The sequence below is a fragment of the Nicotiana sylvestris genome, chromosome 7 (genome assembly GCF_000393655.2).
Source record: "Nicotiana sylvestris chromosome 7, ASM39365v2, whole genome shotgun sequence".
In the NCBI taxonomy this organism is placed as follows: Eukaryota; Viridiplantae; Streptophyta; class Magnoliopsida; order Solanales; family Solanaceae; genus Nicotiana; species Nicotiana sylvestris.
Window position 1 is genome coordinate 89,405,027 of NC_091063.1, and position 24,418 is coordinate 89,429,444.

Consider the following 24,418-nt stretch of genomic DNA (forward strand, 5'->3'; position numbering starts at 1 on the left):
AATCGTTGTGTTTCTTAATAAGTACTACAAATGCCTAAATTGTTAATTCCCCGTGTTGGGCAAGACTTATGATTATCTTCGTGGTATTTGTTTATTATTGAGCATTGGCTACAGTTGAGGTTTCATTTGTGAAGTTAATTGTTGGTAGAAGTATGGTTATAGCTGATTCCCTTGTCGGGACGTATTTATTTCTTACTGTTGATTCTCTTGCCGGGATGTGTTTATTCTTGTTATTGATTCCCTTGCCGGGATGTTGTTGTTGCTATTGTTTGGGTGAGGAAAGAGAGATAAAGCACGAAGGGTGATGCTGAACACATTCATATTTATGCATTTGGTGAGGAAAGAGTGATAAAACACGAAAGGTGATGCAGTGTACATTTTCATTGATATTGATGAATATGGTGAGGAAGAGAGATAAAACACGAAGGGTGATGCCGTGCACATTTCTAATATTTACATGGTGAGGAAGAGAGATAAAGCACGAAGGGTGATGTCGTGCATGTGTGCACGTGATTTTTGCCCGAATAATAATATTCCTACAAAAGTCACAAATGAATTTCCTTTTGAGTATCTTTTTTTAGGAATTTATAGTAATTATTTGCATTTAATTACATTTTGGTGCGTATTTAATATTTTTTTTAGGGGAAATACCCTAAAATGTTCAAAATTCATGCATTGCATTTTTAGGTTTAAGTTGTGATTAATTGCATTAATAGACAAAAATCAAAAAATATTAGCTATTTTTACATTTTCTAGCTTTTGTCTCAAATTAGTAATTTCTTTGCATTTATCTTTAAGTTAATTAATATTTTTTATGTTTTAAATAAATAATTAATATGATTTTTCAAATTAGATTTTAGTCTAGGATTTTAATTAATTTATTAGTTTAAAATCAAGAAAAAGGATAAGAAAACAAATAACAAAGGGGGGGGGGGGAGGAGGGACATTGAATAAACCTGAAATTGGGCTAAGGGAAATTTCTGAAGCCCAAGTCTCCACCCGAAACCACCATTAGCCCAATCCCTAGCATTAAACCCGCCCAGCCCAACCGGGTCGACCCGCTCCATTCCCCAAATATAAACATATAAACATAATAATAGAGAAACAAAACCCTAGACCTAATCTCTAAGAACCCAAACGGCGCTGCCCTTCCCCATCCGATCCCTGCAGCGTTTCAACCCATCAAAACTCGCCAAACTCAGGTGAGTTCACTCGCACACGCCCTTATCCCACCACATCATCAAGATGCTAGCGGTCTCTGATAGATTCCCTCTTCCTCACATGCCTTTTCCTTGGCTTTTTGGATTTTTACTCCTTAGACCGAAATTAGGAAAAATGGGGGGCGTAGGATTGAGTGAAGTTGGATCCACTCCCTCTATTTGTCCCTTTTCCATAAAAAAAGGGGGTAAAAAATCAGATTCGGCTGTTTGGAGAAAAATTCGGAGATTTCTTGGGGAGGAAGTGTAGAAGCTTCGAGAGGTGAGTATATATAGTTGTTTTCTCAGAGGTTTCAGGGGATTTTTTGGATAGAAAATTTGGAGAGGAAAATTAGGGTTCTAGGAAATGTTCTTCTTCTTCCTTTTTATTCATCTTCGTTTTTAGTTTAATTCCAGAAACAATACAAAAATACAAAAATATTTGTTTCTTTTAGTTTGATATTCGCATCTCTGTTTTTTTCATCTTTAAATCCGGAAAGTTCACTTTTACTATGGAGTTCGATTGAGTTCGAAAGTTGAGGTCTGTTCGAAGGTCACGGTTGCAGTTCTGAGGTTAATTTGCTATTTTGTACGTACCAACTTCTCACATATTGAAGAAAGTTCATTACAGGTTCATTTCTTTCCTCTGCTACTATTTTGGCGTGCACAAAATATGATGAGAGCTTAGGATAAAATGATTGAGTTTTAGATTTAGTAGAGGCACTTTGAACGAGTTCTGTTTCATCTTTGTGCTTAAAGCATTTTTCTGAGTTGGGATTTATTTGTCTTGAATCTGTTTAATTGAATACCAACCTGATTTTTGGTTCCATAAATCTCTTAGATTACTCTTAGTGTCACTATTAAGCTTAAACTTGCTCGAAACATGTTTACTTCAAGTTTTGGGCCATTGTACGAAGGATCAGCGATGTGCTCGTTATGGTTCTCATGAACATCTCTGTTTGTTTGGTTAAATCTAAGCTTAAAAATGAAGCCAAAAATCATCTTCTGAGTTCCCCGCTTATTTCCGTATCAACTAGCATTGAATCTTGTCTTCAAGTAAAAGTTAGTGTCGAGCTGCCCCTTACCTGATATGTTTAGCAATGAGTTTTGGAGAATCCTCTTTGTTTCCTGAGTTTGAATTTGAAATAAGTTTTGAGATCGTCTTTGGTGATTATTCATTCATTATCAGACGAGCCTTTAATCTAAGAATACAAATCAAATTCAAGATTGGCTTGGTTTTTGACCTGTTTTGATTGAGGTTTTGTGCCGCTATGCAACTGTCAAATGATCCATGGATTATCAGTGTGTTTTCTTGAGCTTGTTGTGAGCATTGGGATTTAGTTTGTTGGTGTAAGCTCGAAGCAAGTTCCATAAACCCTGTTTGATGTGTTTCTTTCCTTTCATCTTGTTACTATGCTGAATGGGACCATATTCTGGAGGCTTCTGCTTTTCTATTAAGATATGCCAGTAATTTAACTAAAATCAGTTTGAATTCGTGTCAGCTTCGCGCTTGATTTGTTTGTTTCTTAATGATTCGAGTTTGAAACTATACTAATTCATTTGTTGATAAAGATCCATGTGTGCCTCTTTGATATGATTTGAGTTGTTTGTGACTTTCATCTTTAAGGTTTCCAAAAGATAAGCCAAAAAGTTCTACCAATTTGAGTTTGAGCCTTTTGTTGAGTGTTCCCCATTCCACTGTTTAAAGAATGAGATTGATGGTTATTTCCTTTTAGTGTTGGTGCCATGTTCTATTATGATAATTAAGGGAAGAAACTGTTTTGTTGGCTAATTTAACGTGAAGATATGAATGAATGGCTTCCAACATATATCATTATGAATTGTTGTTTCTTTGTGAGGAAACTGAATAACAATGGGGTTAAGGGATACAGACTCTCTCTTTCATATTTTCGACATATTAATCTTTGCCTATCTTATATTTTGTTATGTATTACTACTCATTAACTGGCTCTATTTCAGATGTTTTATTCTTTGATTATGTCTCTATTCTTGCTGTTTGGTTATTTGATCTCGCTTAGTTTGTCAATGCTTGACGCTGTTGCATGCTTCTTTGAATGAACAGTGTCATGGGAGTTTTTTTTTTTGGAAAAATCCAGTCCATTAGTGATTAATTGGTATGCATGTTTTAGAATTGGGCTAAGTTCCATACATGAAATGAAGAATTTAAAAGTGATTGAGTCATGAAACAATTTTAAGTTAAGGATTTGGGCCGAAGAGTTTAACCCGGCCCAAGAAGAATCGAGAGCCTTTTTTATGACTAACACTCTTTCCACATGAATTTTTTATCCGTTGATTTGCATCACCTCTCCTCCACTTCAAATAGTTTAAGAATAAATAATTCTTGTATATTTGTAGTTTGCTTTAGGCGCGATTCAATATATCATCGTGATTGTGTACACGTTCGCGTGATATAATTACGATCCTAAAAACAAAATTGGGGTATGCGTTCACGCAATTTCGACTGAACTTTCTTAATAATAATAAAGCGTGATTAATTGTGGACACGTATGCATGACATGATTCTTGATGCACCAAACGAAATGAGTACACATACACGTGACTCGTTTTAGGATAATTTCTTAACTAAATGAGGTAAATGCGCATAGGCTCTAAAATAAGTAATTAGATAATTTAATTAAGCCAAGTATGATTAAAGAGATCATGCTAAAATCACGGAACCCGGGAACACCTTTTTTCGGATTAACAGAATTCCTTACCTGGATATCTGTGTTCGCAGGCCATAAATAGAGCCAAACTTCCTCGATTCGAAATTTTAAACCGGTGACTTGGTGACTTTGAATTTGAATAAATAATTCTGTTTCGATTATTGTCACTTTAATTGGAAAATCTCCCTTATACCCCTCTTTCGAGTAAAAAAAAGGAGGTGTGACAGTGCACATTTTCATTACTTGATTGCATTGGTGAGGACTGAGAATAAAAGGACGAAGGGTAATGTCGTGCACTTATTGCATGCTTGTTATGATTTCTTGTTGTTTCGGTTCAAGTACCTTAATTGTCTTATTCCATTATTACTGTGATTCTTTACGTTGGTATTTTCCCCATAGCATGTTACCCCTCCCCCGTTACTTTTGAATTACTTCTATTATTGTTATTATGCTAGATACTGTTTAACTGCAGGTTATGATTGTTTGTTGTGTCCTAGCCTCGTCACTACTTCGTCGAGGTTAGGCTCGATACTTACTAAGTACATGAGATCGGTTGTTCTGATACTACACTCTGCACTCTTTTGTGCAGATTCCGGTACTGGAGCATACAGACCTTAGCTAGGGGTTGCTGCTGTCAGTCCATCAGGAGACCCGAGGTAGTCTTCCAGGCGTTCACAAGCCTTGGCGTCCCCTTCCTATCTAGTTTTCTTCTGTTCTTTACTCTTTCAGAGACAGACATGTATTTATTTTGTTCGGACCTTATTTGTAGTATTCTTAGATAGTCAGTGAGATTGTTGCACCAGTTCTGGGTGGTTTATGTTTATGGATTCGTATTGGTACTAGCTTAATTGTCAAATTTCTTTCATCCGCATTATTATTTACGTTGTTTATAATATGTTAACTTGAAATTGCTAAGAGATTAAAAAAAATGAATGAAAAGGGTAAAGTAATCGGAATAGTTGGCCTGTCTAACTTTAACTAGTAGGCGCCATCACGACTCCCGAGGGTGGGAAAATCGGGTCGTGACATCTGTCCAACATGTCTCTTTTTTTTTTCTTTTTTTTTAACTTTGAACTTTTTTTCAATTTTTTAGGCTGTGGCACGGCAGCTTCTCCGGTGGAGTTAGCTTCTCTTCTCTGACATTTTCTTTAGCGAGGTAAGCTATTTCTTTGTCATATTTCTTATTTTTGTTGTAAAATTTGAGAAATTTCACTTTTGTTTGGGTTTATTCGATTTTCTGAATAATTTTTTAAATTAGTTTGTTGGAATCGCTTTAATTCCTGTAATGAATATTGTGGTTCAAGGTTAGTTCTTTAAGCTTGGAATTGAATTTAGGATCAAGTAGAAGAACTAATCATCAATTACTTGACTTATAATAATAAATTTAAAATTAAAGAAAATTAATGAAATAACATATTTAATATTCTTGTTTGCTATTGAATGTGATAACTTTTTTGAGAAGTTATCCTACAATTGTATGTGTATTTAGGTTTTCTATGCACTTGCATGATTTTTCTTTAAAAATGTGTGGAAAAAACTTTAAAATGAGAGAACATTTAATCCACCAAACGAAAAAATACGACCCCTAAGCAATTTGGAATAGTCGCTCATCTTTAGAATTCATCTCATCTAAATACGTTGCTCTTTCGTTAGCATATTTAATATGAATAGGATGAATTAATCTTAGAAAAAGTAACATCATTGCCATAAATTTATCTATAAAATGATATACTAACTTTAAAGTGTATTGGTTTGGAATTGTATTAAGTAATTATAGTTTAAAGTTTATAAAGTTAAACTCATTGTTGCTTGTTAGTTTTGGAATGATATTACATTTTAAACTTATTTGTTTCTACATCAAACTGAATTTTATAAATTTGAGAAATCATTAGTCATGTGTGCACTTTATGAACATATAGGAAGTTATTCAAATTTAATCAGTATAGTTAAAGACTTATATTTTAGAGTAGGGATTAATGTGAGATTTTGAGTGTTAAAAAATATTAATTAAAAAGAATATAATGTATTAATTAAAGTGCTTCGGCACTTTAACGACCCAACTGGTCGTTTTGCTTTTTTAGAACCCCGTCCCCCTAAATAAAACTTTCCGCACTTGCTTTAACTAATTTACGACCCGCGGGGATTGTTGGTTCGGGATTTGGAAGAATTTGGGTTGAAATATGCTCATTTGATTCCTTATGATTTTCTTAAAAGGCTAAGTTTGACTTTGGTCAATATTTTTAGCAAACGGACCCGAATTCGTGTTTTGACGGTTCCGGAGGGTCCGTAGGAAAATATGGGACCTGGGCATATGCCCGGAATCGAATTCCGAGGTCCCTAGCCCGAGTAATGAATTTTTATTAGAAATTGTTAAACTGAAATTCTAAGGATTTAAAGAAACTAAGTAATGATTGATCATGTAGGTGTCGGGCTCGTATGTTGGTTCCGGAGCCTAGTACAGGTTCAATATAACATTTAAGATCTGCCCACAAAAATTTGGTATCAATCCGAGTAGTATAAGTACGTTTCAGCACGTTAGAAGTGAATTTAAGAACTTGAAGTTCATAAGTTTGATTCAATTGGTTTTAGGGGGTGATTCGTAATTTTTGCGTTGTTTCGGGTGTTCCGAAGGTTCACGCGGGTCCGTTTCGTGATTTCAGACTTGTCGGTATGTTCGGGTGGGGCCCGAGAGCCCCGAGCGTCAATCAGACGAGGCTCGAGTGAAGTTGGAAAAGTTGAAAAGAGCTGAAGCATCTGGTTTTTGTCATAACCGCACCTGCGGTTGGTCAGCCGCAGGTGCGAGACCGCAAAAGCGGTCGTCTTCTCGCAGATGCAGCCAAGACAAGCTAGGCCCAAAACCGCAGAAGCGACTGCGCAGAAGTGGCATCAAGACCGCAGAAGCGGTCCCAACCCCGCTTGGCCAATTCCGCAGATGCGGCCATTTTCTCGCAGAAGCGGGACCGCCGATGCGAAAATCACTGAAGCAGTGAGCTTCATTTATTGCGGGCTCTAAGTCATTTTTGGCCATTTTTCACTCATCCATTGGGCGATTTTAGAGCTCTTGAGAGAGGACATTCACCTAGCATCTTGATATAAGTTTATCCTACCTATTTTTAGTTTAATACTTGTGTCTTAGGTAGATTAAACAATATGATTAAGGTAGAATCATGGGGTTAGGACAAAACCTAGGGTTTTGACAAAAGTTAGATTTGAACATGAAATTTGTTATGAAATGAATTAGAAATCATATATTATTGATCCTTGGGTTATAAAGAACAACTTTCTTCGAAAAATTTCGAAATCCGGGCACGTGGGCTCGGGGTCAGATTTTAGAAAACTTGTGTTTAAGGCTGGGAAATTGCTTTAATAGTGACAATGTGATCTTGTGAGCTTATATTGACTAGTTCTTACCCCCATTTAACTAGTTTTGGATAGTTCGGCTCCAAATTGAGAGTTCAGGCTCGTTTTTGGTATTGGAAGTGCACTTTGGAGCGAGGTGAGTCTCATTTCTAACCTTGTAAGAGGGAATTGTCCCCATAGGAGTAAAAAATGTATAATTTTCCACTAAATGAGGGGGCTACGTACGTACTAGGTGGCGAGAATCCGTGCGTAGCTACTATCATGTTAATTGTCCGGGTAGTTTAGGACCCGTATCATGCTATATTTGCCAATGTTATATGTCTTCTTGATAATGTGATCATTTAGGATATGCTGGAGAATTGGAAATGAACATAAGTGAACATATGCTGTGTTGGGCACTTGTAAGAGTTTATTTTAATGTAAATGAGTCGCCTTATACTTTTCTGTTGATAATTGATATTTGTGGATCGGGTCGATCGCCTCGGTAGAAATAGATGCATCTATGATTCACGCCATTCGACCCTCTGGTAGTGCACAATTTCTTTATTGTTGTCGGGCTGTCGACCTCGGCATAACGCGCATATGATATTTATGTGAATTTATTATTGATGACTTGCCTGATACATGGTTTGAACTGTAAAGGATTAACTGGGATATTGAAATGACATGACTTAGAAATCTTTATTTCAACTGTTATATAATTGTGACCATTATGCCTGACATAACATCATATTATATTATTTGACCCTAGTAGGTATCAAGTCGACCTCTCGTCTCTACTTCTTCAAGATTAGACGGGATACTTACTGGGTACATATTGTTTATGTACTCATGCTACGCTTTTTTACTTAAGTGTACATGCTCTGAGGCAGGTACATCTGGCTATTAGACCGGTGCGCATCCCTGATCATAGTCCGAGACTTCCATGGTGAGCTGCTTCCCTTCCTGTGCCGATTAGCAGTTGGATGGAGTCTTTCTTACTTTTGATTGTCTATTCTATTTCAGACAATAGGATAGACGTATTATTTATATATTCTACTAGTTGCCCACAGCTTGTGACACTAGTTCTTGGCACACACTTTAGTAGACAGTTCTTTTGAGTTGTATAACTATTATTAAATATTGCCTATTATTACCTATTTTAATTGCAAATTAAGAAAAATATTGTAACTTTTTTGGTAAGTAAAATAAGAATTCACTAATACTTCCGCGTTGGCTTGCCTAACAATGGTGTTGGGCGCCATCACGACCTGAAGTGAAATTTGGGTCGTGACAACATGGTATCAGAGCACTAGGTTCACGTAGGTCTCACAAGTCATGGACAAACCTAATAGAATCTTGCGGATCGATACGAAGACGTCTGTATTTATCTTCGAGGAGCTATAGGGTGTTAGTAAACTACTCTTTATTCATTTTCTATCATGCAGTGGATGGTACACTAAATTTCTGTTTACCTTGAAAGTGGTAACAATAATTAAAATTTGTAAATGAGATTCTAAAAATACGTGATCTATTTTTATGCTAGTTGTTAGAGCAGATAATGCTAGGAATATGAAGTTTAATGATGAAATGCAAGCTGAAACGGGGTAATAATCAAATCGAGAGGCCTGCTTCCCGGGTATAGGACTGGTCGATGGGGGACCTCAGGGTCGATATCTGGGTCAAGCTCGAGCTATCGGGGATAGTCGGGAATGGGATAACAGTTAGGTTATGATCAAACAAAGCTCTATATGGCCAAGGCCAAGCGATAAATAAAGAACAAGTAAGAAAGTGATAAATGCTAAAGTGGCCTCGAGCCAGTGAGAGCAAGCGAGTTAGAAAGAAGAGATAGAGATATTATTGATCTTGTGGAGAAATAGTTGGAGCAACATCAACCCTTTACAAGGTGGTGTGGGTTCCCTTTATATAGGAGGTGAACCCGGCTATAGTACATGAGCATTAATTGTAAAGTATGGAGACGTGACGGCTAGACGCGACGCTTTGGCGTAGGCTCTGGATAGGCCGGCCTTGTCAGATTTATCCGTGTGCCTAGGGAAATTCCCTTTTTGTTATAGCCTCATCCTCCGTCTTCCATTTAATACTTGCCATTATTCTTGCCTTTAGAGGGACTAAGAGGAGGAGTGGGTGGAGGGCCCCTGGATATTGTGAAATAAGATGATGATGCCAGAGTGCACGAACTAACTTTTGGGAAGGGGAATAATAAAAACAAAAATAAAACAAAAGGTAGTCAAGTCAGTGAGGATTTTAAATGTATTGCAATATTTAAACACATAGTGCGGGAATATAAAGCGTGTCCTAATTTGGGAACCTCTTTGAGCCCGAGGTAGGCCCAGTGACAAATAGACTTAGAGAACTTCGAATGCCAATAGATGCTTCATTTCATAATATAAAAATAGACAAATCCCAAAATGATACTAAAATAATAATAAGTCACTACTAGTGCTTGGCCTTATTACATTTGGAAAGCGAGTAAACCTAATCTATTTGGCCTTAGAAGGGCCTTCCTCAGGTTGAATACTCTCGTTGATTAAATCCTCCTGTTCGCGTAGGTTCACCAGTAAAAATACCTTTGCCAGGTGTTCCCCTTCGTTTCCCTCAATGTTCTAGCAGTCGGTGACTCTCTTCCTCACTTTTCCTTCCAATTCCAGTAGACTGTATTCCAGATATTCTAACTTTTTGCTAGATTTGGCGGCCCTCTCTTTCCATTCATTGATTTGGTCATTTGATGGAAGACTCCTCCACCAGTCTAGCAAGAGTGGGGGCATGCTAACTATACCGAAATTGGGGACCTCGAGCCTCATTTTCTGCAAAACAAAAAGGGTTAGACCCTACCCCCACCAGACTCGACTATTTATACATTTATGATCAGCACATCGATATTTTAGTTCTCCAAATTAATGCATAAAATGTGGTTGCGTCCATAGGGATTATGGAAAACCCGATGGACTTTAGATAAGTCTTTATCTTAAATGATCATTATGTGGGCAACATAACTGATCCAACTAGGTTTGACCATAATGCATGCACAATTTAAATAGAGTAAGGTTTCTATGGGGTTTTAGACTGGTACCCTTGAGCAGACAACTCAAGGGGAAAGGCACGGAACTGTTGACTGCACCACTGATCGACTATTTTTACCGCAAATAAGTCTTTCCAAATTTATGGGGGTAGTGATACAGGAAAGGCACAACCACTCATCAAGCATTGCTATAGTATTTGTTTGGCACGAGTGGAGTATGATGTGGAGCATGATTTATGCAGCAGTTAATAACATATAGGCAAGTATTTTTCACGTTGGAAAAATAAATACAACATTTAAATAATTGAAAACACAGTTATAAGAAAAGGAAAAGATAGAGACAAGTCAGTTTTCAGGGTAATAAAGAAATCATAAATGCTTAAAAAGAAACAGACAATTAAATTCAAATAAGGGAGGAGGGTACGGGATAAAGCATGCTTGAACTAATTTGTAAAGATAAGTTTGTTATGGTAAGAGCCTAAGAAATATCCCCAGCGGAGTCGCCATGCTATCGCGCCCCCTTTTTCCATCCTCGGGGAGAGAGGTCGGGGTTTCGACATTCCATGGGGTGCAATGACTCATTTCCTTTTTGGTAATTGGGTATTTGAAGAGTCGCCACCTAACGGATTATGGTGCGTTAGGGCACCTAGAGTGATTAACTCTTGGGTTGGTTTGCATTACCAGAGATTAGGGTAAGGTCTCAAGATAACCTCGAGGGGAAGGTGTTAGGCACCCCTCTTGTCCACAACTGTAGGTCCCGACCAAACTTATATTTTTACAAATTAGTCCATATAAATAATTGAATCAAATAGGTGCAGTACGTTTGAACAAGTCAAGTAGTGAGATAAAGGTTGAACAAATTATGAAGAAAAGTTTTAAACAAGAAGAAGGTTAGGGGGTAAAGAAGGGTCCTAGGTTGTTTATCCTACGGGATCACCCTACACAATGTCCGGTAAACACTCCTCAATGAGGGGATACACGTGACATTAGCGCTTAGTCATCATATCCCACGTCTACCCTTCTCATCCCCTTATTGATCATGCAAAGCGAGTGTTGGTCATCGATTCCTATTGCGTGCTACTACTCGTCCCTTCTTAATAGTCCCAGAGGGAATTAAGACCTCTTCCTATAGGCAGTTCTAGACATACCCCTAAGGCTTAAAGGAAAAATTCTAAGGCGACAATCAAAGAAAAGCAATTTAGGAATTTCACATAAATGGAGCAATTAAAGGCTCATAGTTTCCTCTGCAAACAAGCGTACATGCAGCACGACTCAACCACAAATAAGGTCTTTAGTAATCAAAGTCCTAAAGCATGATTTCTAAATGATTATGCAAGAATAAACCACTTTAAGATGCAGAAGTCACAACCTATTAGTTGCCTAGGATCTCTTTTAAAAGCTCATTATGATTCAGAAACGTTGAGTGACAGAAACAACTTCAGAGCAGTGCAAGTTTTGAAAATGCCCTAAGGCTTTCCTACATGCAGGACTGATACTTATGTTAATGCAGAAACAAGCAAGTTTTGAAATAATTCCTTTTAAACCTACATGCAGGATATCTAATGAGATTACAACAGTTTTGAAAGGACTAATTTTAGAAAAAAAGATTTATTGCCCGGTTTTGAGAAGTAAACTAGGCGAGGTACATTTGATCTATTAGGCTAATTTGAATTACCAGACAGAATTGCGAATTAGATCATGGTATCTAGGCGTATTATTGTTTTTAGTCAACTTGCAGTAACATATGAAAGGCTTGCTGAATCGAAATTACACCCTATAGGCATGGTATCTACACTTGAGTTGATTTAAAACATGATGACTTGGAACCTAGAAACATGGTTTTTACATGACAAATGCAGGATTTAAGAACATGATTTGTATCTGATGCAAGTGACATTAAAAGTGAAGTCCTTATAGGCATGGTTTCTATTATGATGCAAATGAGATTGAAAGCGAAACCCTACAGGCATGCTTCTACTATGAAAATGCAATCAGATTCAATAGGAATAGAAACCCGATTGGCATGTTCTCTAATGAGTGAGGCAAGCAGATTCGAAATTAAATCCTAAAGTAGGATTACTACCCAAGTTACCCCATAAAGTATACATCTACCCATCCTTTCACTAAATGCCCCAAATATCTGTTTACATATTATTACATGCCAACAAATGAATTACATAAGTGAAATAAAAATTAAGAAGCTATTATATAGAGAGCCTACAATTAGGCCATAGTTACCCAAAGCCTCTAATGGTCTTTCAATCTTTGTTTCCATAGACAAATCAGAGTCTAGGTGCATCAAAGTTCCCAAGGACCCCGTGCAATGCTTACACCTAGACTTAATAGCCAAGCATTGAACCAGTGTAGTATGGAAAGCTAGCCTCAGTATGCCAGAGTTCCAAGGGTATCAAGGGGATCCCAAGGTAGTACACATACTAGAGGGGGCAAAACTTATTAACTAGGAGTAGAGTGAAAGTGCTGGACACATGTTTGAAAGGAGTTAGTTAAAAAGCTGGACTGAAAGCTCCATTTTGAAAGCAATTAGTAACAGAGATGGTTGAAAGAAGTTGGATTAGTGAAACAAAGTTCAAACACTTCAGGGTAACACCACACATAGCAAGTGAATGAATTCAGTAATCACACATGGGGTTAAGGGGGTTCGGGGATACGTATATATTGACTGCAGACACCTGACCCCAGTAGGAGTATTAGGACTAGTATGGACATGCTCAGAGATAGTTGGACACTAGCATAATCACAAACTAGTCATGAACACATAGATGAGAGATATGGGATTTGGGATTCACAAAGTGGTAAGTGCATAATATGTGAAAGAATAAAATTGTCCAGGCATGCTTGAATCACTCAAAGGGAATACATGAATTTAATAGGAGGGGAATCATATTAGCATGCTTAGATACAGACTTCACAATAAAACCAAGTAAAAGTAGGCCAAAAATAAAAGTAACTGAAACAGGAATAGAAACATGTTGTTGTTGAGACTTTAAATTAAACTAGGACATACCAGTGAAGATAGAGGTAAGAGAAATGAAAGAACCAAGGTTTACAGATGATTTGCTTTGGCTTGCAGCAAGCTAATAGTAGTAGAATAACATAGAGTTTTTAAGTAACAAAGGGGTTTTTGAAAGCTAAGTCTCGTATCTTGTTAATGAAAGAATTAGGGTATTTATAGCTTTGAAAATAGGTAGAAAATATGGTAACAAGTAAAGGTTTAGCACAATAATGGAAGTAATCACAAGTAGAATCCATTTAATACAAGTACTCCCCTTTAATCAAGGAATTACAGCTTAAACAGATACCAACAGGGATAACCAAGGAAAGAAAATCAGTTGAGAACGACTGGTTTTACTATATAAGGGGTAGTAAAAATATAGAGCTAATGATTGAGTATAAGTACAAAATACACTAATTAAAGAAAGCATTCAGCAAGAATGAAGCACCACAACAAATAAGGAAATGGAATCAATCAACTTAAACAGCCGAGAAATATTTTAGGGTTTTATAAGAAAATCTTGCAATCAAACCATAAATTGAGGAAATAAGGATCAATCAAGAGGGAGTCATGATTCTGTACTTCAACATATAAATAGAGAAGAATGAAAAGGCGTAGCAGACATACAAGGTCAGCGATATCGACAGAAAGAAGCAAGAGATGAGCAAACTAGATGGACATAATCATACAGAAGTGACACGAGTAGGCTAAGGACTCAGTAGAAAAACCCATTCGAAGCATGGTAACAAACAAAAACTTAACAAAGTCAAGTAGTCATGGCTAACACACAGAACCAAAGTACAGAAAACCAATCTAATACACAGAATTAGGTAAAGAAGATCAGGCCAACACACAGAAACAAGTAAAGAAAATCTTTAAGAAATTAGGGCTTTTTAATAGAGTTGAGTTAAAAAGCAGTAAGAACTTAGAATCGGTCAAGATAAACAAAGAAAAAGGTTTAATCATAAAGAAATCAGTCAAAATAGATATAGAAAGAACTCCAAAAACCCTAGTTTCTCAAAGGGAGTAAAAAATGCTTTAAAGTAGAAGATCTTTCAGAAGAAAGCTCGAGAATAAGCAAGTCATAGAAGGAGATAGTCTTAAAGCATAAAAATAACAAAGATCTGAGAGATTCAGAAGAGAGTTAGGGTTTCAAAAGAAAACCAAGTAAAAATTAAAGGAACCTATTGAAACATCCCCGATCGTGACATATAAGCTGTGATGTTGCCCAAAATCACATCGGAGAACCATAAGTAACAGGAACAGAAATCCTAGGTCCAAATCGACATGGCCTAGGACCCTTGAGGGCCTTAGAGATGATGAGCAGGGTGATGTGAGACCCATTAGAGGCTTGGGTTTGAAAGGGTTGTCGCCGGAGATGACCAGAGAAGGAGGCGGTGAAAAGTGATTAAGGTTAGGTCGAGAGAGAAGAGAGACGAGAGAATCTGAGGGCGGCGCCCTTAGAAAAGTGATTAGGGTTTGGGGGTCTCTCAGAATTAAAAAGGAAAAGGTTGAATGAGGGCCGTTGATCTAAGCGATCAACGACCAGGATTTAGGATGGCTTGGGTCGGGTAGACATGTATAGGATCTGGGTTGGGTGGTTTGGGTGTGAGATTGGGCTGGAAAGGGGTCCAATTTTGGCTATAATTGAAAGCCAAATTTGGCTAATATTTAAATAGCCAATTTCACCTATTTAATTTATAAAAAAACAAGCAATTTCTAGAAAATAAATTTAAGATACCAAAATGATTTGAAATACATAATTAACAATTTAAAAATACGAGATCCAACTTTATGCATATAAAATATAATTAAATCTTAAAAGGGTTAATATTGTAATTATGTACAATTTAGCTTTAAAAATACTAAATATAATCGTAAAAATATATAAAATTACCTTAGCCATATTTTGGCATAAATATAGAAATTAAATAGATGAATTATCAAAACAATAATTTTGGAAACAATTATTGGGGATTTTATGGATAAAAAGGGAAAACATAAGTCAATTTAATCCCTTAATTATGGGAAAAATAATAAAAACCTTGGACATGCTTATATATATGCATATATATGCTATTTTGAAGGTAGTTATGCATATTTAAAATATACAGAAAAATATTGGGTATCAACAATAGGCAGGAGGGGGAGCATAGACCCCTACTGCTCAGGCTCCTAGTCACGCAGCTGCAGTGTATCAGACTCCGGGTGCACTACCCACAGTTGGGGCTCAGCTAATTGATGCAGTAGTGCCCGAGCCCAGACCAACTGCGGATGGTGACCCGCAGAAGTTATTGGATAGATGGAGTAGACTTCACCCTTCTATCTCAAGGGTGAGCACCATGAGGATGCCTAGGATTTCATGGATAGGTGCAGGGACATACTGCACAACATGAGGATATTGGAGTCGTATAGTTGACTTCACTACTTTTCAGTTGGAGGGCAGGGCCCATAGATGGTGGCAGTCCTATGTTCTTGGCTGGCCAGCAGGTTTCCCTCCCCTCACTTGGGGTTAGTTCACACAGTTATTCTTGGATAGGTATATTCCACCCTCTGAGAGGGAAGAGCTGCGGTATCAGTTTGAGCATCTTGAGCAGGGTCAAATGTCCATGACCGATTATGAGGCGAGGTTCTCTGAGTTGTCTTGCCATGCACCCATGATACTTTTCACAGATGTAGTGAGAGTGCGGAGATTTGTTGCGGGGTTGCACCCAGGTATTCGAGCTAGCATGGCCCGAGAGGTAGATATGGGTACTGAGTATTAGCTAGTAGTGGATATTGCTCGCAGGATTGAGGGTTATCGCCAAAGGAGTAGAGAGTAGTTTCAGCAGGACAAGAGGGCCCAGATTTCTGGAGAGTTTAGAGGTGCCCCAGCTAGGGGTATGGGGAACACGGGGAGGGGTCAGCCCAGCAGGCCCCCGTATTCAACACCACCACCACTTGCTCGAGGTGCTCCAGTGAGACCTTATTTTAGTGAGATGCGAGAGAGTTCATACCACTCACCAACTATTTAGGGTTCCTCCGGCGGATATTCAGGTCTTCAGGGTTCTTATGATTCTTATTTCAGTGCTATGCCGGAGAGTTCATACCGTCCATCGGCTATTCAAGCTTCTTCCAGTGGGTCTACAGGCCATCAGGGCAGCAGGTCGCCGCACCGCGGGGTTGTTTCGAGTGCGGATACCTTGGTCATATGAGAAGATACTGCTCTAGGCTTCAGGATAAGGCAGTACAACAGGGTCAGCAACCTATGATTTTAGCACCGACTACCCCGCTACCTAGAGGTGGAGGGCAGACTAGTAGGGGTCGTCCTAGAGGTGGAGGCCAGGCAGGGAGAGGTCAGCCAACTACTGCTCAGTTAGGTGGAGGTCAGCCAGCTGGTGCTCCAACAAGATTTTATGCTCTTCCGACTAGGCCAGATGTATTGGCCTCATATGCCATCATCACAGGTATTATTTCCATCTGCGGTAGAGATGCTTCAGTATTATTTGATCTAGGGTCTACCTATTCGTATGTGTCATCTCTGTTTGCTCGTGTTCTGGTTATTGCTCCTGAGCCTTTGGGCACTCCTATTCATGTCTCCACTTCTATGGGCGATTTTGTGGTTGTGGATCGGATCTACTAGTCTTGTGTGGTCACATTCTGTGGTTTCGAGACTAGAGCAGATCTCTTTTTGCTCTATATGATCGATTTTGAGATCATCCTGGGCATGGATTGGTTATCTCCGTATCATGCCGTCCTAGATTGCCATGCCAAGACTATTACTTTAGCGATGCCAGGGTCATCGAGGTTGGAATGGAAGGGTTCCACAGTTGATACATCTAGCCGGGTTATCTCTTTCCTGAAGGCTCGGCATATGGTCGAGAAGGGGTGTTTGGCTTATTTGGCTGATGTTTAGGATACTGCCACAGAGTCTCCGATGATTGATTCAGTTCTAGTAGTTCGAGAGTTCATCGATGTGTTTCCTTCTGATCTTCCTAGCATGCCATCAGATCGTGATATTGATTTCTATATTGATTTGGCTCCAGGCACCCAGACTATATCTATCCCACCATACCAAATGGCTCCGAAAGGGTTGAAGGAGTAGCTTGAGGAGTTGTTAGCAAAGGGGTTTGTTAGACCCAATGTATCGCCTTGGGGTGCACCAATGTTATTTGTGAAGAAGAAGGATGGGACTATGTGGATGTGCATTGATTACCGCAAGTTGAACAAAGTCACCATCAAGAACAAGTATCCATTACCTCGCATCGATGATTTGTTTGACCAGTTGCAGGGTGCTAAGGTGTTCTCTAAGATCAACTTGAGGTCAAGGTACCATCAGTTGAAGATTCAGGACTCGGATGTTCTGAAGACTGCATTCCGGACTAGATATGGCGATTATGAGTTTCTGGTGATGTCCTTTGGCTTGACTAATGCCCCAGCAACATTTATAGACCTGATGAACAGTATGTTCAGACCTTATATTGATTCCTTTGTCATCGTCTTCATTGGCGACATCTTGATATACTTACGTAGCTTGGGGGAGCACGAGCAGCATTTGAAAGTAGTGCTTTAGACCTTGCGAGAGCAGATGCTATATGCTAAGTTCTCCAAGTGTGAGTTTTGGCTAGAGTCAGTGGCATTCTTGGGGCATGTGGTGTTAGGAGAGGGTATTAAGGTGGATCCCAAGAAGATTAAGGTAGTTTAGAGTTGGCCACGTCCTACTTCAGTGACCGAGATCAGGAGTTTCCTGGGGTTAGCATGTTATTACATACGATTTGTGCAAGGCATTTCATCTATTGCATCACCTCGGACTAGATTGACCCAGAAGGGTGCTCCATTCCGTTGGTCCGATGATTGTGAGGCGAGCTTTCAGAAGCTCAAGACAACTTTGACTACAACACTATTTCTTATGTTGCCTTCTGGTTCAGGGATGTATACGGTATATTGTGACGCTTCGCGCGTTGGATTGGGATGTGTATTGATGTCGGAGGGGTGAGTTATTGCATATGCTTCATGTCAGTTGAAGATCCATGAGAAGAATTATCTTGTGCACAATTTGGAGTTGGCCGCGATTGTTCATGCTCTTAAGATATGAAGGCATTATCTGTACGGGGTATCATATGAGGTTTATACAGATCATCGCAGCTTAAAACACTTGTTTAAGTAGAGGGATCTCAATTTGAGGCAGCGTAGATGGCTTGAGTTGCTGAAGGGTTATGACATCACCATTCTTTATCATCCGAGTAAGGCAAATGTGGTTGTGGATGCCTTAAGCAGGAAAACGGAGAGTATGGGTAGCTTGGCATTCATTCCAATAGAGGAGACACCACTAGCTTAGGACATTCAGTCCTTGGCTAACAGACTTGCGAGGTTGGATATTTTAGAGCCCAGCAGAGTTCTTACGTGCATGGTTGCTCAGTCGTTATTATTGGGGCAGATCAAGGACTGACAGCTTGATGATCCACATTTGGCGATTCTCAGAGAGTCAGTACTTCAGGGAAGTGCCAAGGAGGTTTCTATTGGTGAGGATGGTGTTTTGCGACTCTAGGGTCGCCTATGTGTTCTTAATGTTGATGGTCTGAGGGAGAAGATATTAGAGGAGGCATATAGTTCGTGGTATTCCATTCATCCGGGTGCGACAAAGATGTATCTTGACTTGAGGCAGCATTATTGGTGGCGGAGAAAGAAGTACATTGTGGAGTATGTGGCTAAGTGTTTGAATTGCTAGTAGGTTAAGTATGAGCATCAGAGGCCGGGTGGCCTATTTCAGCACATGCCTATACCAGAGTGTAAGTGGGAGCGCATTAATATGGACTTCATAGTTGGATTTCCACGGACCTTGCGAAAGTTTGATGCAGTATGGGTCATTGTCGACAGATTGACCAAGTCGGCGCACTTTATTCCGGTTGTGACTAGTTAAATTTCTGAGAGATTGGCCCAGATTTACATTCGGGAGATAGTCAGGTTGCACGGTATGCCCGTTTCCATCATATCAGATAGGGGCCCTCAGTTCACTTCCCATTTCTAGAGAGCCATTCAGAGTGAGTTGGGGACCCGTGTAGAGCTTAGCACAGCATTCCATCCTCAAACCGACGGGCACTTGGAGCGGACAGTTCAGATTTTGGAGGACATGCTTAGAGCATGTGTGATTGACTTTGGAGGACAGTGGGATCAGTTCTTGCCTTTGGCATAGTTTTCTTACAACAACAGCTATTAGTCCAGCATTGAGATGGCTCCAGTTGAGGCCTTATACGGTCGGCGGTGTTGTTCTTCTATCAGGTGGTTTAAGCCTGGTGAGGCTAAGTTATACGGTACAGATTTGGTGCAAGATGCCTTGGACAAGGTAAAGTTGATTCAGGAGAGGCTTCACACAGCTTAGTCCAGACGGAAGAGTTACGCGGATTAGAAGGCATATGATGTATCATTCATGGTTGGCGAGAAGGTCCTCATGATAGTTTTTCCAATCAAGGGTGTTATGAGGTTCGAGAAGAAGGGCAAGCTGAGCCCAAGGTTTATTGGTCCATTTAAGGTGTTGAGGCGAGTTGGGGAGGTTGCTTACGAGCTTGCTTTACCCCCAGTTTATTGAGAGTTCACCTAGTTTTTCATGCCGACGTGTCCCATGTGTTGGACTTCAGTACTATTCAGTTGGATGAGAGCCTGAGTTACGAGGAGGAACCAATTGCCATTATTGATAGACATGATCGCCAATTAAGATCCAAGAGGATTTCAGTGGTAAAGGTCCAGTGGAGGGGCCAACTAGTCGAGGAGGCGACCTGGGAGTCCGAGGAGGACATGCAGAGCAGATACCCACATTTATTCAGCACCTCTAATACTTTTCTATGTCCGTTCGAGGACGAACGTTTGTTTAAGAAGTGGAGAATGTAACGACCCGACTGGTCGTTTTGCTTTTTTAGAACCTCATCCCCATAAATAAAACTTCCTGCGCTTGCTTTAACTAATTTATGACCTGCGGGGATGGTTGGTTCGGGATTTGGAAGAATTTGGATTGAAATATTCTCATTTGATTCCTTAAGATTTTCTTAAAAGGCTAAGTTTGACTTTGGTCAACACTTTTAGCAAACGGACCCGGATTTGTGTTTTGACGGTCCCAGAGGGTCTGTAAGAAAATATGGGACCTAGGCGTATGCCCGGAATCGAATTCCAAGGTCCCTAGCCCGAGTAATGATTTTTTATTAGAAATTTGTAAACTGAAATTGTAAGGATTTAAAGAAACTAAGTAATGATTAATCACGTTGGTGTCGGGCTCATATGTTGGTTTCGGAGACCAGTACAGGTCTAATGTAACATTTAAGACCTGCCCGTAAAAATTTGGTGTCAATCCGAGTAGTATAAGTACGTTTCGGCATGATAAAAGTGAATTTAAGAACTTGAAGTTCATAAGTTTGATTCAATTGTTTTTAGGGATTGATTCATATATTTTACGTTGTTTCCGGTGTTTCGAAAGTTCGAGCGGGTCCGTTTTGTGATTTCAAACTTGTCGGTATGTTCGGGCAGGGCCCCGGAGCCCCGAGCGTCAATCGGATGAGGTTCGAGTGAAGTTGGAAAAGCTGAAAAGAGCTGAAGCATCTAGTTTCAGTCATAACCGCACATGCTGTTGGTCAGTCGCAAGTGCGAAACCGCAGAAATGGTCGTTTTCTCGCAGATACAGCGAAGTCAGGGCAGGCCCAAAACCGTAGAAGCGGCTGCGCAGAAGCGCTTCAAGACCGCAGAAGCGGTCCCATCCCTGCTTGGCCAATTCCGCAGATGTGGCCACTTTCTCGCAGAAGCGGGACCGCAGATGCGGAAATCACTGAAGCAATGAGCTTTATTTATTGGGGGCTCTAAGTCATTTTTGGCCATTTTCCTCTCATCCATTGGGCAATTTGGAGCTCTTGAGAGAGGACCTTCAATTAGAATCTTGAGGTAAGTTTATCCTACCTATTTTTAGTTTAATACTTGTATCTTAGGTAGATTAAACAATATGATTAAAGTAGAATCATGGGGTTAGGGCAAAACCTAGAGTTTTGACAAAAGTTAGATTTGACCATGAAATTTGTTATGAAATGAATTAGAAATCATATATTATTGATCCTTGGATTATAAAGAACAACTTTCTTCGAAAATTTTTGAAATACGGCCACGTGGGCTCGGGGTCAGATTTTAGAAAACTTGTGTTTAAGGTTGGGAAATTGCTTTAATAGTGACAATGTGATCTTGTGAGCTTATATTGACTAGTTCTTACCCCATTAACTAGTTTTGGATCGTTCGGCTCAAAATTGAGAGTTCAGGCTCGTTTTTGATATTGGAAGTGCACTTTGGAGCGAGGTGAGTCTCCTTTCTAACCTTGTAAGAGGGAATTGTCCCCATAGGAGTAAAAATTGTATAATTTGCCACTAAATGCGGGGGCTACATACGCACTAGGTGACGAGAGCCCGTGTGTAGCTACTATCATGTTAATTGTCCGGGTAGTTTAGGACCCGTATCATGCTATATTTGTCAATGTTATATGTCTTCTTGATAATGTGATCATTTAAGATATGCTGGAGAATTGGAAATGAACATAAGTGAACATATGCTGTGTTGAGCACTTGTAAGAAATTATTTGAATGTAAATGCACCTTCTTATACTTTTTTGTTGATAGTTGATATTTGTGGATCGGGCCGATCGCCTCGGTAGAAATAGATGCATCTATGGTTCGCACCATTCGACCCTCTGGCAGTGCACATTTTCTTTATTGTTGGATCGGGCCGTCAACCTCGACATAACGTGCACATGATATTTATGTGAATTTATTATTGATGACTTGCCTGATACATGGTTTGAATTGTAAAGGATTAACTAGGATATTGAAATGACATGACTTAGAAATCTTTATTTCAACTGTTATATAATTGTGACCATCATGCCTGGCATAACATCATATTATATTATTTGACCCTAGTAGGTATCAAGTCGACCTCTTGTCTCTACTTCTTCGAGATTAGAAGAGATACTTACTGGGTATATATTGTTTATGTACTCATGCTACACTTATGTACTTAATTGTACAGACTCTTAGGCAAGTACATCTGGCTATCATACCGGTGCGCATCCCTGATCATAGTCCGAGACTTCCACGGTGAGCTATTTCTCTTCCTGTGCCGATCAGCAGCTGGATGGAGTCTTTCTTCCTTTTGACTGTGTATTATGTTTCAGACAGTAGGATAGACGTATTATTTTGTATATTCTACTAGTTGCCCATAGCTTGTGACACCAGGTGTTGGCACACACTTTAGTAGACAGTTCTTTTGGGTTGTATAACTATTATTAAATATTGCCTATTATTACCTGTTTTAATTGCAAATTAAGAAAAATTTTGTAACTGCTTTGGTAAGTAAAATAAGAATTCACTAATACTTCCGCGTTGGCTTTCCTAACAACGGTATTGGGCGCCATCATGACCTGAAGTGAAATTTGGGTCGTGACAGGTACAAATTATAAGTATATTCCTAAAAGGAACCTTATGAAAGAATATAACTTATTAATTATTTTAAATAAACCAAATCATTTTAAATATCTCAATTCTAGTTCTCTCTTTGTGCAGATAAAGTTTATGCATCATAGATGGATGTACATTAGGAATCATCCTAATCGTGTGGGGTTGAGGTCTGAATTTATTATTAAGGCAAAAGCACTTGATGATTTTTTATTGGGATTTTGTGACCTTGTATGAAATGCAAGTATGTTAAGTTATTTAAATCATACGAAGTTAAAGTTTATCTTTACAAGAAAATGTTCGTGAAAAATTATTATGTGTGGACTGTTCCTGGAGAAAATTATGCTAGTTTAGATGATATTGATTTTCATAATTCCTTTACTCATTATTTTGTAGAATAATTACTTTATATTTATTATGATTTGTTGTATTTTTGTTTTATATTTTGTCACGACCCGAAATCCCACCCTAAAGATTGTGATGGCACCTGGTCTCTAAGATTAGTGTCACAACCCTAAATCGAACCCGGTCGTGATGGCGCCTCTCGTGAAACAAGGCCAGTTGACCCAAACCCCCAAACCAATTAAGACAGTTATAATAATTCATTTTAAGTCATAAATAAACTATAAATTTGAAAATAAAGAGTAGAATAGAAAAATGCGGAAATAACACAGTCCGACATCGGGGTGTCACCAGTCATGAGCATCTAAAAATCCGTCTAAGAGTATGAAAAGACTACACAGTCTAGTACAAAGCTATTACAAAGGAAAGTAAAGGTAGGAAGGAGAAACACTAGGCTACGAACGTCGAGAAGCTACCTAGTCAAATTCGAACAGCCTGCTGAAAAGCAATCAGCCCTCGCTAGCGTGACATGAGACTCCTAGATCTGCACACAGGGTGCATGGAATAATGTGAGTACGCCAACTCAGTAAGTAATAAAAGTAAAGGTAGCTGAGCGATAAGAAAATACGTAAAACATAGCAAAATGCTACAACGAGGCAATATAAAACCAGAACTATGCAATAAAACAGTAAGAGCTCATAGAAACACCTTAGTTCAATAAAAACCCTCTTTATAACATCTTTTAGCAGTTCAAACGAGTCAATGAAAACTTGGAGAAAAGATAGAAATGTAAATCAGTCCCTCGGACAACATACCAACAGAACCAACCCCTCGGGCTATTTCACATTCTTTCGTATCAGCCCCTTGGGTAATAACATGGAACAACATCAGCCCCTCAAGCTATATCACATCTCACACTCGGTATTCGCGCTCACTGGGGGTGTATAGACTTTGAGAGGGGCTCCTTATAGCCCAAGCGCAATATCAAGCCATCTCGTAGAGTAATCAAACAGACACTCAGCCTTATAACAAGCCACCTCGTGGCGTAACAAATCAGGCCCTCGGCCTCATAATCATGAATCAGTACAATACTGCTACGGCGTGCAACCCGATCCCATAATAACCTCACAACACAGGCCCTCGACCTCACTCAATCAAAAATCTCTAAAATCCACTCGGGCATAGTAAAACATGATACTTAGCCCACAATATCATTTAAAAATAACAAAATGGAGTAAACATGGATGAGTTATGAAAAAAGAATAGAGCATGAATCAGTACAAATATGAAGTCAAAATAGTGAGGAATAGTAGTAAAAATTCCCTAAGAGTCCAAAACAATTGGCA

At 39.1% G+C, this 24,418-nt stretch overlaps 1 long non-coding RNA gene across 6 annotated transcripts; it reads left to right on the forward strand.

The window, feature by feature from the left end:
* Positions 1-1,118: 1,118 nt before the first annotated feature.
* On the forward strand, positions 1,119-22,544 carry LOC138872545 (uncharacterized). Of its 6 annotated transcripts, XR_011400940.1 has the most exons (5): positions 1,119-1,827; positions 4,473-4,539; positions 4,977-5,039; positions 8,116-8,171; positions 22,306-22,541. It is a non-coding gene; the product is annotated as an uncharacterized lncRNA (long non-coding RNA). The 6 variants fall into 6 exon arrangements; XR_011400942.1 differs by lacking the exon at positions 8,116-8,171 and having other exon boundaries at positions 22,306-22,544; XR_011400941.1 differs by lacking the exon at positions 22,306-22,541 and having other exon boundaries at positions 8,097-8,380.
* Positions 22,545-24,418: the final 1,874 nt, after the last annotated feature.